Source organism: Panthera pardus, unplaced genomic scaffold, assembly GCF_024362965.1.
Source record: "Panthera pardus isolate Hobbes unplaced genomic scaffold, ASM2436296v1 HiC_scaffold_3, whole genome shotgun sequence".
Taxonomy (NCBI): Eukaryota; Metazoa; Chordata; class Mammalia; order Carnivora; family Felidae; genus Panthera; species Panthera pardus.
Window position 1 is genome coordinate 27,852,966 of NW_026526876.1, and position 11,333 is coordinate 27,864,298.

The following is an 11,333-nucleotide window of genomic DNA, read 5'->3' on the forward strand; positions in this document are numbered from 1 at the left end:
CTTTGTACTTCAGCTATGCAATATGCTAACCTCAACAAACTGTCATATTTTCTAAAACACTGAAAAAACTGTTGTTCATTTTTTGGAATCACAATCCAAACAGGAATGCAAGATTTAGTAACATCCTCTTCAAAATGATTTGACCACTAATTTAACATCTTTAAGCTACCAAAAATACTCACAAGGTAACAAATATTTTGGGGATCTGATAGGTACTTGTGTTTGGCAACAAAAAGTACCAACAGAAAAAGACTTTAATCTCTTAATATTTATTCCCAGGAGTTTATATTATTGTCTACCAGGAAATAGATGATCCTCACCCCCCAAAAGAGACTAAAACAACCTATAATTACAATATAATGTAATGCTTATTGTAACAAAATCAAAGATTGTTCTCCAGGAATGATATCAAGAAGAATGAAAGAATCAAAACTTAAAAAGATTAATTTAGTTATTTGTAGATAGTATCTATGTAATTGTCTCTGAAGGATACTTATGAACTACACATTAATTGAGCAATGCCCACGAGAACACTAGCCAGGAAGAAACCATGATTCACTGATCTGTTGCTTGAAGTACTAGTTAGCCAATGGTTAAGGATTACAACGAAATTTCCTGAGCATCAATCAAATCAGTTTAAAAACAATACTGTATTTAAAAAAATGCTATATTATCTTATTAGTCTTGGCTCCAAAAAACCTTTTTTTAACAACAGAAGCTACCTAAGTTTTATAGAAAAGCAGAAAACCCACAAAGCAAAAAGGAACAAAATTTTAAACTACTTGAAATTTCCTCTCCTAGATACATAATTTTGATATCTTTGCTATTTTTTCTGTACTATGTGTACACACACACACACAATTTAAAAACAAACCATACTATATTGTTTTAGTTACCAATTTCTTCACCTAAAGATACACTATGAAAATTTTTAAATGTCAATACATCTCTCCACTACTGTTTTATGATGTTGTGAAAACTATCACATATCTTTGTGCATACCTATAATTATTTCTTCAGGATCAATTTTAAAAATGCAATTGCTTAGCCAAAGGGAATATGTACTTTAACTTTTTAAAATTTTAATTACTACTTACATTTATGGAAAAGTACCTGATACACACTGAGTAAAATAAGAGCATGAAACAAGGTGGGTGGTACGGTTCAATGTAACTCAATATAAAAGCATGTGTTACAGGGGCGCCTGGGTGGCGCAGTCGGTTAAGCGTCCGACTTCAGCCAGGTCACGATCTCGCGGTCCGTGAGTTCGAGCCCCGCGTCAGGCTCTGGGCTGATGGCTCGGAGCCTGGAGCCTGTTTCCGATTCTGTGTCTCCCTCTCTCTCTGCCCCTCCCCCGTTCATGCTCTGTCTCTCTCTGTCCCAAAAATAAATAAAAAAATGTAAAAAAAAAAAAAAAAAAGCATGTGTTACATATACAGATAGCTGGAGGGCTGTTTCTCAAAATTTTAATAGCAGTTATTCCATTTTTACTTATTTCTTTGTATTAAGGTTTACTATTAACAGGAAAAATTAAAATGTTTATAATGGACTCTGAAGCCAATGTGGGAAAAAGTTCCTAAAGCTGCTTTTTATGATGACATTGTTGAAAAGACCATTAACAATATGCTCTACTTTTCTGGTTCTATGCTCCTCCCCATATACACCTTGTAAGTTTTGTTTGAACTGTTATTATACAGCACGTAGTCCAGTCTACTGAGTATTAAATCTGATTTATGCTGTGTCAATCTCCACCTTTAGTTTCAAATAAGGAATTTCCTTTTTTGGGGGGGGGCAGGGGGGACTCTCTTTAATAATTTTAGACCTTTTGGGGTGCCTGATTGGCTCAGTCAATCAGTTAAGTGTCTGACTTCAGCTCAGGTCATGATCTTACAATCTGTGACTTCGAGCCCAGCATCGGGCTCTATGCTGACAGCTCAGAGCCTGGAGTCTGCTTTGGATTCTGTGTCTCATCTCTTCTGCTCCTCCCCTGCTGACACTCTCTCTGTCCTTAAAAAATAAACATTAGGGGCGCCTGAGTGGCTCTATCGGTTGGGCGACCAACTTCGGCTCAGGTCATGATCTCACGGTTCGTGGGTTCGAGCCCTGCATCAGGCTCTGTGCTGACAGCTCGGAGCCTGGAGCCTGCTTCAGATTCTGTGTCTCCCTCTCTCTCTACCCCTCCCCTGCTCACATCCTGTGTCTGTCTATCGATAATGAATACATGTTAAAAAAATTTTTTTTAAAAACATTAAAAAAATAATAATTTTGGACCTTTTATTACAGTTACACATGGCTAAAATAAGTACTTAATAAGTACTAGTTCGCTTGAATTTAATTAAGACCATCTACTGCTTTCTTCTTGAATCCCTTAGGGAGAATCAACATAATTCTAATCAGATGGATGAAATTTAGTTAGAATATTTATAAGCAAGAAAATTTTAGTATCTGATAATGTTGTTTAACCTATCTGTGAACCTGGCTTTACAAGAGCTATTCCCAAACAATAAAAATGATGGATCTGAATTTTAACCTCATTTTTCCTAATGTGTATAAAATATTGCAATGGGCTAATAAATAAACAACAGAAATCAGAATGTAAGCAAAGGAAGGATGAAAAAAAACATTCTGTAGGTTTGGGTAGATTTTAGGAATCACATGGGGGCACCAGGGTGGCTCAGTTGTTTAAGCATCTGACTTTCAGCTCAGAGCATGATCTCATGGTTCACAAGTTTGAGCCCTGCATCGGGCTCTGTGCTGACAGCTCAGAGTGTGGATCCTGCTTCAGAATCCGTGTCTCCCTCTTTCTCTGCCCCTCCCCAACTTGCACTCTGTCTCTCTCTCTCTCTCTCTCAAAAATAAACATTTAAAAAAAAAAAAAAAAAGAATCACATGAACAATCTCCTAGCAGGGAAACTTTCAATGGTTTACTGAAAGCTTGCTGAGAAATGTCAGGCAGTGTACCAGGTGCTGGGGATTTATTTTATTTATTTAAGTCTATTTATTTATTTTGAGAGAGAGTACACATGAGGGAGGAGCAGAGAGAGAGAGAGAGAGGCAGAGAGAGAGAGAGAACCCCAAGCAGACTCCGCACTGTCAGTACAGAGCATGACGTGGGGCTCCTTTTCACGAACCAGGAGATCATGACCTGATCCAAAATCAAGAGTCGGACACTCAACCAAGTCACCCAGGTGCCCCCAAGTTCTGGGCATTTACATATGAAAAACACAGTCCCATTTTCAAGGGGTTCACGGTGTGGTTGCTAATAAACCAACATGATGTGCTGTAGCACAGGTACTGCACAAAGTGCATTCACTCGTGGCCCAGGAAGGAGGTATTAAACCCAGGATGAATGGAGAAGACTCAGCTTTTCTGAGATGATGCTGGTGTTCGGTTTTAAAATCTGAAGACGCATTAGACCAGGGTAGAAGGGTGAGAGGAGGGCTTTTTTTTTTTTTTTTTTTTTTAATTTTAGTTGGAACACATATAGTGCAATATTGGTTTCAGGAGAATTCAGTGGTTCATCAGTTACACACAACACCCAGTGCTTATCACAACAGGCCCCCGCCTTAGTACGCATCACCCATCTAGCCCATATCCCTCTGTCAACCCAGAATTTGTTTTTTATCATTAAGAGTCTCTTGTGGTTTGTTTCCCTCTCTTCTCCCCGCCCCCAACAAACGTTCATCTGTTTTGTTTCTTAAATTCACACAAGTGAAATCATATGGTATTTACCGTCTTCTGAATTATTTCACTTGGCATAGTACATTCTAGCTCCATCCATGTCATTACGAATGGCAAGAATTCATTCTGTTTCACGGCTGAGTAATATTCCATTGTATGTATACACACCACATCTTCTTTATCCATTCATCAGTTGATGGACATTTGGGCTCTCTCCATAGTTTGGCTATTGTTGATAATGCTGCTATACAAGCATTGAGGTGCATGTACCCCTTCGAATCTGTATTTTGGTAACCTTTGGGTAAATACCTATAATAATGCAATTCTTGGCTTATAGACTGGTTCTATTCTTGGTTCCCCCCCCTTTTTTTTTTAAGTTTATTTTGAGAGAGAGAGTGAGAGCACTCGGGGGAGGGGCAGAGAGAGAGGGAGAGAGAGAAAGAACCCCAAGCAGGCTCTGTGCTGTCAGCAAGGAACCTGATGTGGAGCTCAATCTCATAAACCCGGAGTTGATGACCTGAGTTGAAGCCAAGTCAGATGCTTAACCAACTGAGACACCCAGGCACCCCTGTTTTTAGTTTCTTAAGAGAGGAAGGCATTTTAGATTGAGGAAACTGTAAGTAGTACCACGGAGAACTGGAAATAGTGCCGTGCAGCTAGAGTTCAGTGAGACTTCTAGGAAAGTTGTAGGTCACATATTCAGAAAGACAGACAGGGCCCAGATGTGGCTATGCTAAAAATATACAAAACTGTACTTTACCAGCTATAAGAAATCATCACTTTTAAGCAAACAGGGGACATGTTTCAGATCAGTGTTGAAGAAAGATTAAATGGTAGACAATATGAAAAGTAGGAGGCAAGGAAAGTGGCTAAGAGGTTATCATAAAAATACAGATGTAAAGTAACATGGTACTGAACTAAGGAAATGGCTACAAGGAAGGAGAAGGAGGGGGTGGATCTGAGTTATTAAGTGTCTATGAGAAAGTTCAATAGGGGCGGGTGAGTGACAAGTGGATGTGGAAGCTAAGGAGCAAGGAAAGGTCTAGAATAAGTTTGGAAGTGTCTGGCTTTTACAGATTGGGGGAATGGTGGGGCCATTTACAGAGATAGAAGCCTAGAAAAGCCACGCTTGGAGAAGCAGGCAGAACAGGAGATGGGAGAGCTAAGGAAAGATGCTAACTTCATCTTTCTATAACTTCAAAAAGGGAGTACAGATGTGATACAAGACATGTGCATTTGAGGTTACTGGTATAGATAAGCTAGCAGAGAGAGGGCAGAGAGAGTGAGAAAAGGGACAAGACAAATGTTAGGGTTGATCAACAGTTAGGAATGGGCAGGGGAAAAGAAACTCATGTGGCAACCTGAGAAGGAAAGGAGGAAGGGGGCACAGTAGAGAATAGTGGCATAGAAGAGGAGAGAAATTTTACAGGCAGAAAGAAATGTCCGATGTTCCATTTTCAATGGAAATATGTTTTGTTTTGTTTTTTTAATGGAAATATGTTTGAAGGGGAGCCTGGGTGGCTCAGTCAGTTAAGTGTCTGACTTCAGTTCATGTCGTGATCTGGTGGTAGATCCTGGATTGGGCTCTTTGCTCACAACTCAGAGCCTGGAACCTATTTCAGATTCTTTTTCCCTCCTCTCTCTGCCCCTCCCCTGCCCTCTCTCTCTCTCTCTCTCAAAAACAAAATAAACATTAAAAACATTGTTTTTTGTTGGATGAATAAATATACATTCAGGCTCTTCAAAATTCACCCCAGTATTTGTGAAAAACATCATCTTCCATTATTACAAACCCTGCCATCCAACCTTCCTGATTAAATCTAAGCCACTCATCCTCAATGTACCATTAATTCCTTAGTGTTGACAATAAGTCTTCCTGTTCGACTATGTAGGCTTTACTACCTAGGTATATGACTACAGATCCTTGACAATCAGAGGTTTGAGGGATAACGGATACAACAAGCAAAAGACAGCTAACCTAATCTCTATTTGGTTGCATGTTTAAAAAAAAGAAAAAGATGAACCCTCCTCTGTTTTAAAACTAATTTCCATTCTCTAAGCAAATATTGTTTGGAGAAGAGACATCTAGTGGAGAGTTAAGGAAGAAATAAACATAGTGAGATTTAAAAATTAACTATAGTCCTGCTATTTGTGGGTCTTCTCAAAGCTCCCTTTATTTGGTCTTAACATACATGCACACATACACATGCTTCTAAGCCTCCTCTCAGATAATAATAACATAATAATATGCCTGGTACATCCTTCCTACCAAGCTGGCAAACTCCTATCAAACAGCTCTGAAACTTCACCTCTGCCTCCCTAAACACTTCTCACATTGACAAGATGAAAACACCTGCAAGCTTCAGTCCCCGTAAAATCACCACATGGCTTCCACACCCAGTTAAAGTTCAGACTTCCTTAAAAACAACAAACCACCAAAAAATCCTAAATAACCCAAGTTAAACAGAGGCAAAGTACTTGAATAGACATTTCGTCAAAGAAGATATATAAATGGTCAATAAGCATATGAAAAGGCTCATCCCTAGTGAAGGGAAATGTAAATGAAAACCACATCCCCGGGGCGCCTGGGTGGCTTGGCTTGGTCGGTTAAGTGTCCGACTTCGGCTCAGGTCATGATCTCACAGGCCGTGAGTTCAAGCCCCGCATCGGGCTCTGTGCTGACAGCTCAGAGCCTGGAGCCTGTTTCAGATTCTGTGTCTCCCTCTCTCTCTGCCCCTCCCCTGTTCATGCTCTGTCTCTCTCTGTCTCAAAAATAAACGTTTAAAAAAAAAAAAAAAAAAACCACATCCCCTCATACTCTTTAGGATGACTACTAAAAAACAAAACAAAAACAAACACAACAGAAAATAACAAGTGTTGGCAAGGATATGGAGGAACTGGAACCCTGTATAGTGCTGGTGGTAACATAAAATGGTTCAGCCACTGTGGAAAACATTATGGTGGTTCTTCAAAAAACGAATCCTAGAACTACCATATAATCCAGCAATTCCACTTCTGGGTGGAATATCCCCAAAAGAACTGAAAGCAGGAACAGACATCTGACCTATGATTTTTTTTTTTTTTTTTTTTTTTTTTTGACAGAGACAGAGAATGAGCATGGGAGAGTGCAAGGGGGGTAGGGGCAGAAGGAGAGGGAGAGAGAATCTCAAGCAAGCTCCACACCCAGCACAAACCCGACGTGGGGCTCAATCTCATGACTGTGAGGTCATGACCTGAGCTGAAATCAAGTCAGATGCTTAACCTACTGAGCCACTGAGGTGCCCCTCTGAACCATGATCTTAGCAGTACAATTCACAACAGTCAAAAGATGGCAGGAACCTAAGTGTCCATTGATAGATGAGTAAACTAAATGGGATATGTACACACACACACACACACACACACACACACACACACATACACTATGTAAACACGTACACATATCAACATTATTCAGCCTTAAAAAGGAAGGAAATTCTGACACGTGCTACAACAACACGAATGAAACTTGAGGACATCACGTTAAGGAAATAAGCCAGTCAAAAAGGACAAACAGTGTATGATTCCACTTGTATTAGGCAGAATATAGTCAAACTCAGAGACAGAAAATAGAACAGGTTGGGGCACCTGGGTGATCAGTCTGTTAAGCGTCCAACCCTCGATTTCAGCTCGGGTCATGATTTCATGGTTTGTGAGATTGAGTCCCGCATCAGGCTCTATGCTAACAGCATGAAGGCTGCTTGGGGTTCTCTCTCTCCCTCTTTCTCTACCCCTCCCACACTTGTGCTGTCAAATAAACAAACCGATAATTAAAATTTATAAATAATAAATTTAAAAAATTAAAAAATAATTAAAATAAATATAATTAAAATAATAAATTAAAAAAATAATAAAGTAGAATTGGTTGCCAAAGCCCAGGAGTGCAGAGGAATGGGGAGTTATTGTTTAATGGGTACACAGTCTCAGTTTTACAAGATAAAAAGAGTTCTGTGAACACTATGGTGGTGATGGCAGCACAACAATGTGGATGTAATCAACGCCACTGAACTATACGCTCAAAATGGGTTAAGATTTTTCTATGTGTATTATAAAAACAAAAAAATCATGAAAATTAAAGGATTAGAATTCCATTTGCACAAGTGTTTTTAGATTGCTATTTTATTAGTTTATAAGGAATAATGCTGTCTAGACCTCAGTCTCTACTCTGAAATGCAAACATATTTGTGAAAATTTGATTACATCTTTTTCTTTAAAAAAAAAAAACCCGCTTTTTAAAATTTCTAATTTGATGGGGCGCCTGGGTGGCTCGGTCGGTTAAGCGGCCGACTTCGGCTCAGGTCATGATCTCTGGGTCCTTGAGTTCGAGCCCCACGTCGGGCTCTGTGCTGACCGCTCAGAGCCTGGAGCCTGTTTCAGATTCTGTGTCTCCCTCTCTCTCTGACCCTCCCCGGTTCATGCTCTGTCTCTCTCTGTCTCAAAAATAAATAAACATTAAAAAAAAATTTTTTTTAATAAAATTTCTAATTTGAGGGGCACCTGGGTGGCTCAGTAGGTTAAGTGTCTGACTCTTGATTTCTGCTCAGGTCCCAGATCTCTCAGTTGATGAGATGGAGCCCTGCCTCCATCTGTGCTGACAGGGTGGAGGCTGCTTGGGATTCTCTCTCTCCCTCTTTCTGCCCCTCCCCTGCTCTCACACACTCATGCCCCCCCCCCCACCCGCCCCATGTTCTTTCTCTCTCTAAATAAATAAACATCTAAAAATAAAATTTCTAATTTAAAAATAATTAGCTCTGTAATAGAAGCATAAACAAAGTTTAGTGAGCACCTGCTTTAAAGAGAACCTAAGTCTGGTCTTAGTAATAACTTTATTTTATACTGACCACTAACTACTTTGTTATGTGTCGATGCTATGAGGGATACCCCTCCTTGCCATTTCCATCTCCACTATAGCAAGAATTTCTTAACAAGTCCCTGTTATCCAGCCTCTACACCACTACCAGAGTGATCAATAATTCACAACGTACTGAGTACCTATTTTGCCAGACCCTTTTCTAGGTGCTTTGGATATAGTAACACAATCAGACACAGTCCCAGCCCTCAGGGAGTTCAGTCTAGTCCAGGAGAAAGAAAAACCAAATCATAATTTCAGGTAGTAAAAGTGCTATCAAACCAAACCAAGAAAAAAGCAAGCAAGAAGAGGTAAGCTATTACAAGAGAAAGAAATCAGGTCAGGCCTCTCTGTGATGACTGATAGTTGACAATTAACAAGTGACCCTCCACCCCCTCAACTCTACTGTTCTAAGAATGTCTGTTTTATTGGAAAAGTCTTGGTGATGTACATCTAGAGACTGTATCTACAACCAGCAAATATTCCATAAGCTATGAAAAATGTCTATGTGCTAAAGTATAAAAAAAATGAGAGATACATAGCAAAAGAGAAAATGAATTTTCACCTCCTTTGGTCTGTTAATAGTGTGGAACTAGGGAAAGTCATATGACTTTCGGTGGGCCAATGCTTAGGAAAAACCCTCTTCCAGGTTTTTTCAGATCCTGACCCCGAACCTTCCTGCCGCATTTCTCATTCTGTCATTCCCTTCAGTTCAGTAGCTCCCCACAGTTTGTCAATCAAGCTGGAACGAGACTCTCCATTGTGGCAACAAACTATATACTTCACCATTCATATCTCCCAGGGTTTTCATGCATGCATCAGTGTTCCCAGAAAACCAAGCACTTTGGTAAATGCCCTTCCCTTAACCTGGATTCCTTTCCCACCAAATCTCTCACTTATACCTACCTAAGTCTTCTCCTTCAAAGCCCATCTCACATACCAACTCCTAGAACCTATGACATGAATACAACTCTCCCAGAGAAGTGGTAGCTCATTCCTTAAACTCCTTTTCTAGTCCTAAAACACCCAATATTTAATCATAACTATTAGTGCTCTTTCTCTCACCAACTCCAAGTTACAAGTTTTATAGGTGAAGAAGCTGACTGACTCATTTTTTATCTCTTTTCTTTTCCACAGCATGTACTCATTATTCATGTTTATTCAATATGCAGGAGTCCCAAGGAGAAAAACTAAAGACAGCATAAAGTCTCACTTGGTATGGTTCTAGGTAATAAAATGCTATGACTTAGTAGAAAATCGTAACAGCATCGTAAACTAGCACAGACTATGCAACCAGAATATGTTCACAAACTCTAGCTTTGCCACTAACTTGATATGAACCTCAAAAAAGTCATTTGGCTTCTCTGGGCCTATAAGATAGGGAGAATATCACCTACTTGACAGGGTTGGTGTGAAAAACTGAGTTCATACAGAAAAATACACTTACAAGAAAGCTTGGCACATAGTAGGTGCACAATATGTATTAGCCATCACGTTTATCATTATTATTATTTCTCCAGAAGTCAATTTCTCCACTGGTAAATGGAGAATATCAAGCCAGAGTTCTCTAATCTCTTTCAACTCAGGGATCCCATACAAGTGCCACAAGACACTGAAGATGTCAGAGATCACGAAGAGCTGACAAGTGGGGATGGCTTCATAAGACAGCTAGAATCCCAGGCACATAAAGACGCAAGCTGATTAGAGAAGTGTGAAGAAAGAAAACATTTTAAGGAGGAAAGCTAGATATAGCCAAGGTTAGGAAGAATAAGCAATGGCAGAATAAGCGTGGAACATAAGGAAGATAATTTGGCTAGGGTACACGTTTTGGGCAATGGTGAAAAATAAGATCTGATCTAAATGACTTTTAACAACAGTGGACTACAAAACAATTGATTATAAAACCATGTTACTTATCATTTGTTTCTGGAATTGGAGAAACCTCTAGTGACGATTTGCATCCACTCTAATAATCTGCCCTGAGAACATCTCACACACTATACACTGGGCACTATACATTCTTAAATTAGAATCTATACAAAACCCAAGAATTTCTTCATATTCTTCTAAAGCCAAACACAAGTAAATTCTGGTTACATTTATTCTGGAAGCCTTTTTTCCCTCTCCGTTAGCTTAAAGAAACTAAGATGATCATATGAATTTGATAAAATTAGAATATAAAGAAATTCATTTCTCTGTGAATTACAATAAATTCTAACAATGTAAGTCAGATCATACCACTCCTCTGCTCAAAAGCCTCAGATGATTCCCAACTCAGGCAGAGATAAAGTGAAATCCTCATAACAGCCTAAAAGTTCCTGGTTGTTCTGGCGCTCCTCCTCCAGATCCTCCCTGACCTTCTCTCCTACTACTCCTTTGCTCACAGTGGTCCAAAGCACAATGGTCTTCTAACTGTTCCTCTAACAGGCCAGCATTGTCCTCTTCAAGGTCTTTACACTTGCTGTTCCCTCTGCCTGGAACCCTCCTTTCCCCAGATACTACTGGGCTCACTCCCTCATCTACTTAAATATCCACTTGTTTGTACTGATCTCCCTGACCTCCCTATTTCAAAATGCAATGCCTCCCCAACCTTCTTTCTAGCCCCGCCCCTTTTCAAGCCTAAATCCATAATCATCTTCTAACATAGAGTATAATTTACTTATTTATTTATTATCTCTCTTCCCTCCACTATAAAGTAAGACGCAGGACGGCAAGAGTCACAGAGGTAGAACAGTGCTAGAAAACAGGCACGCAGCAAATGTCA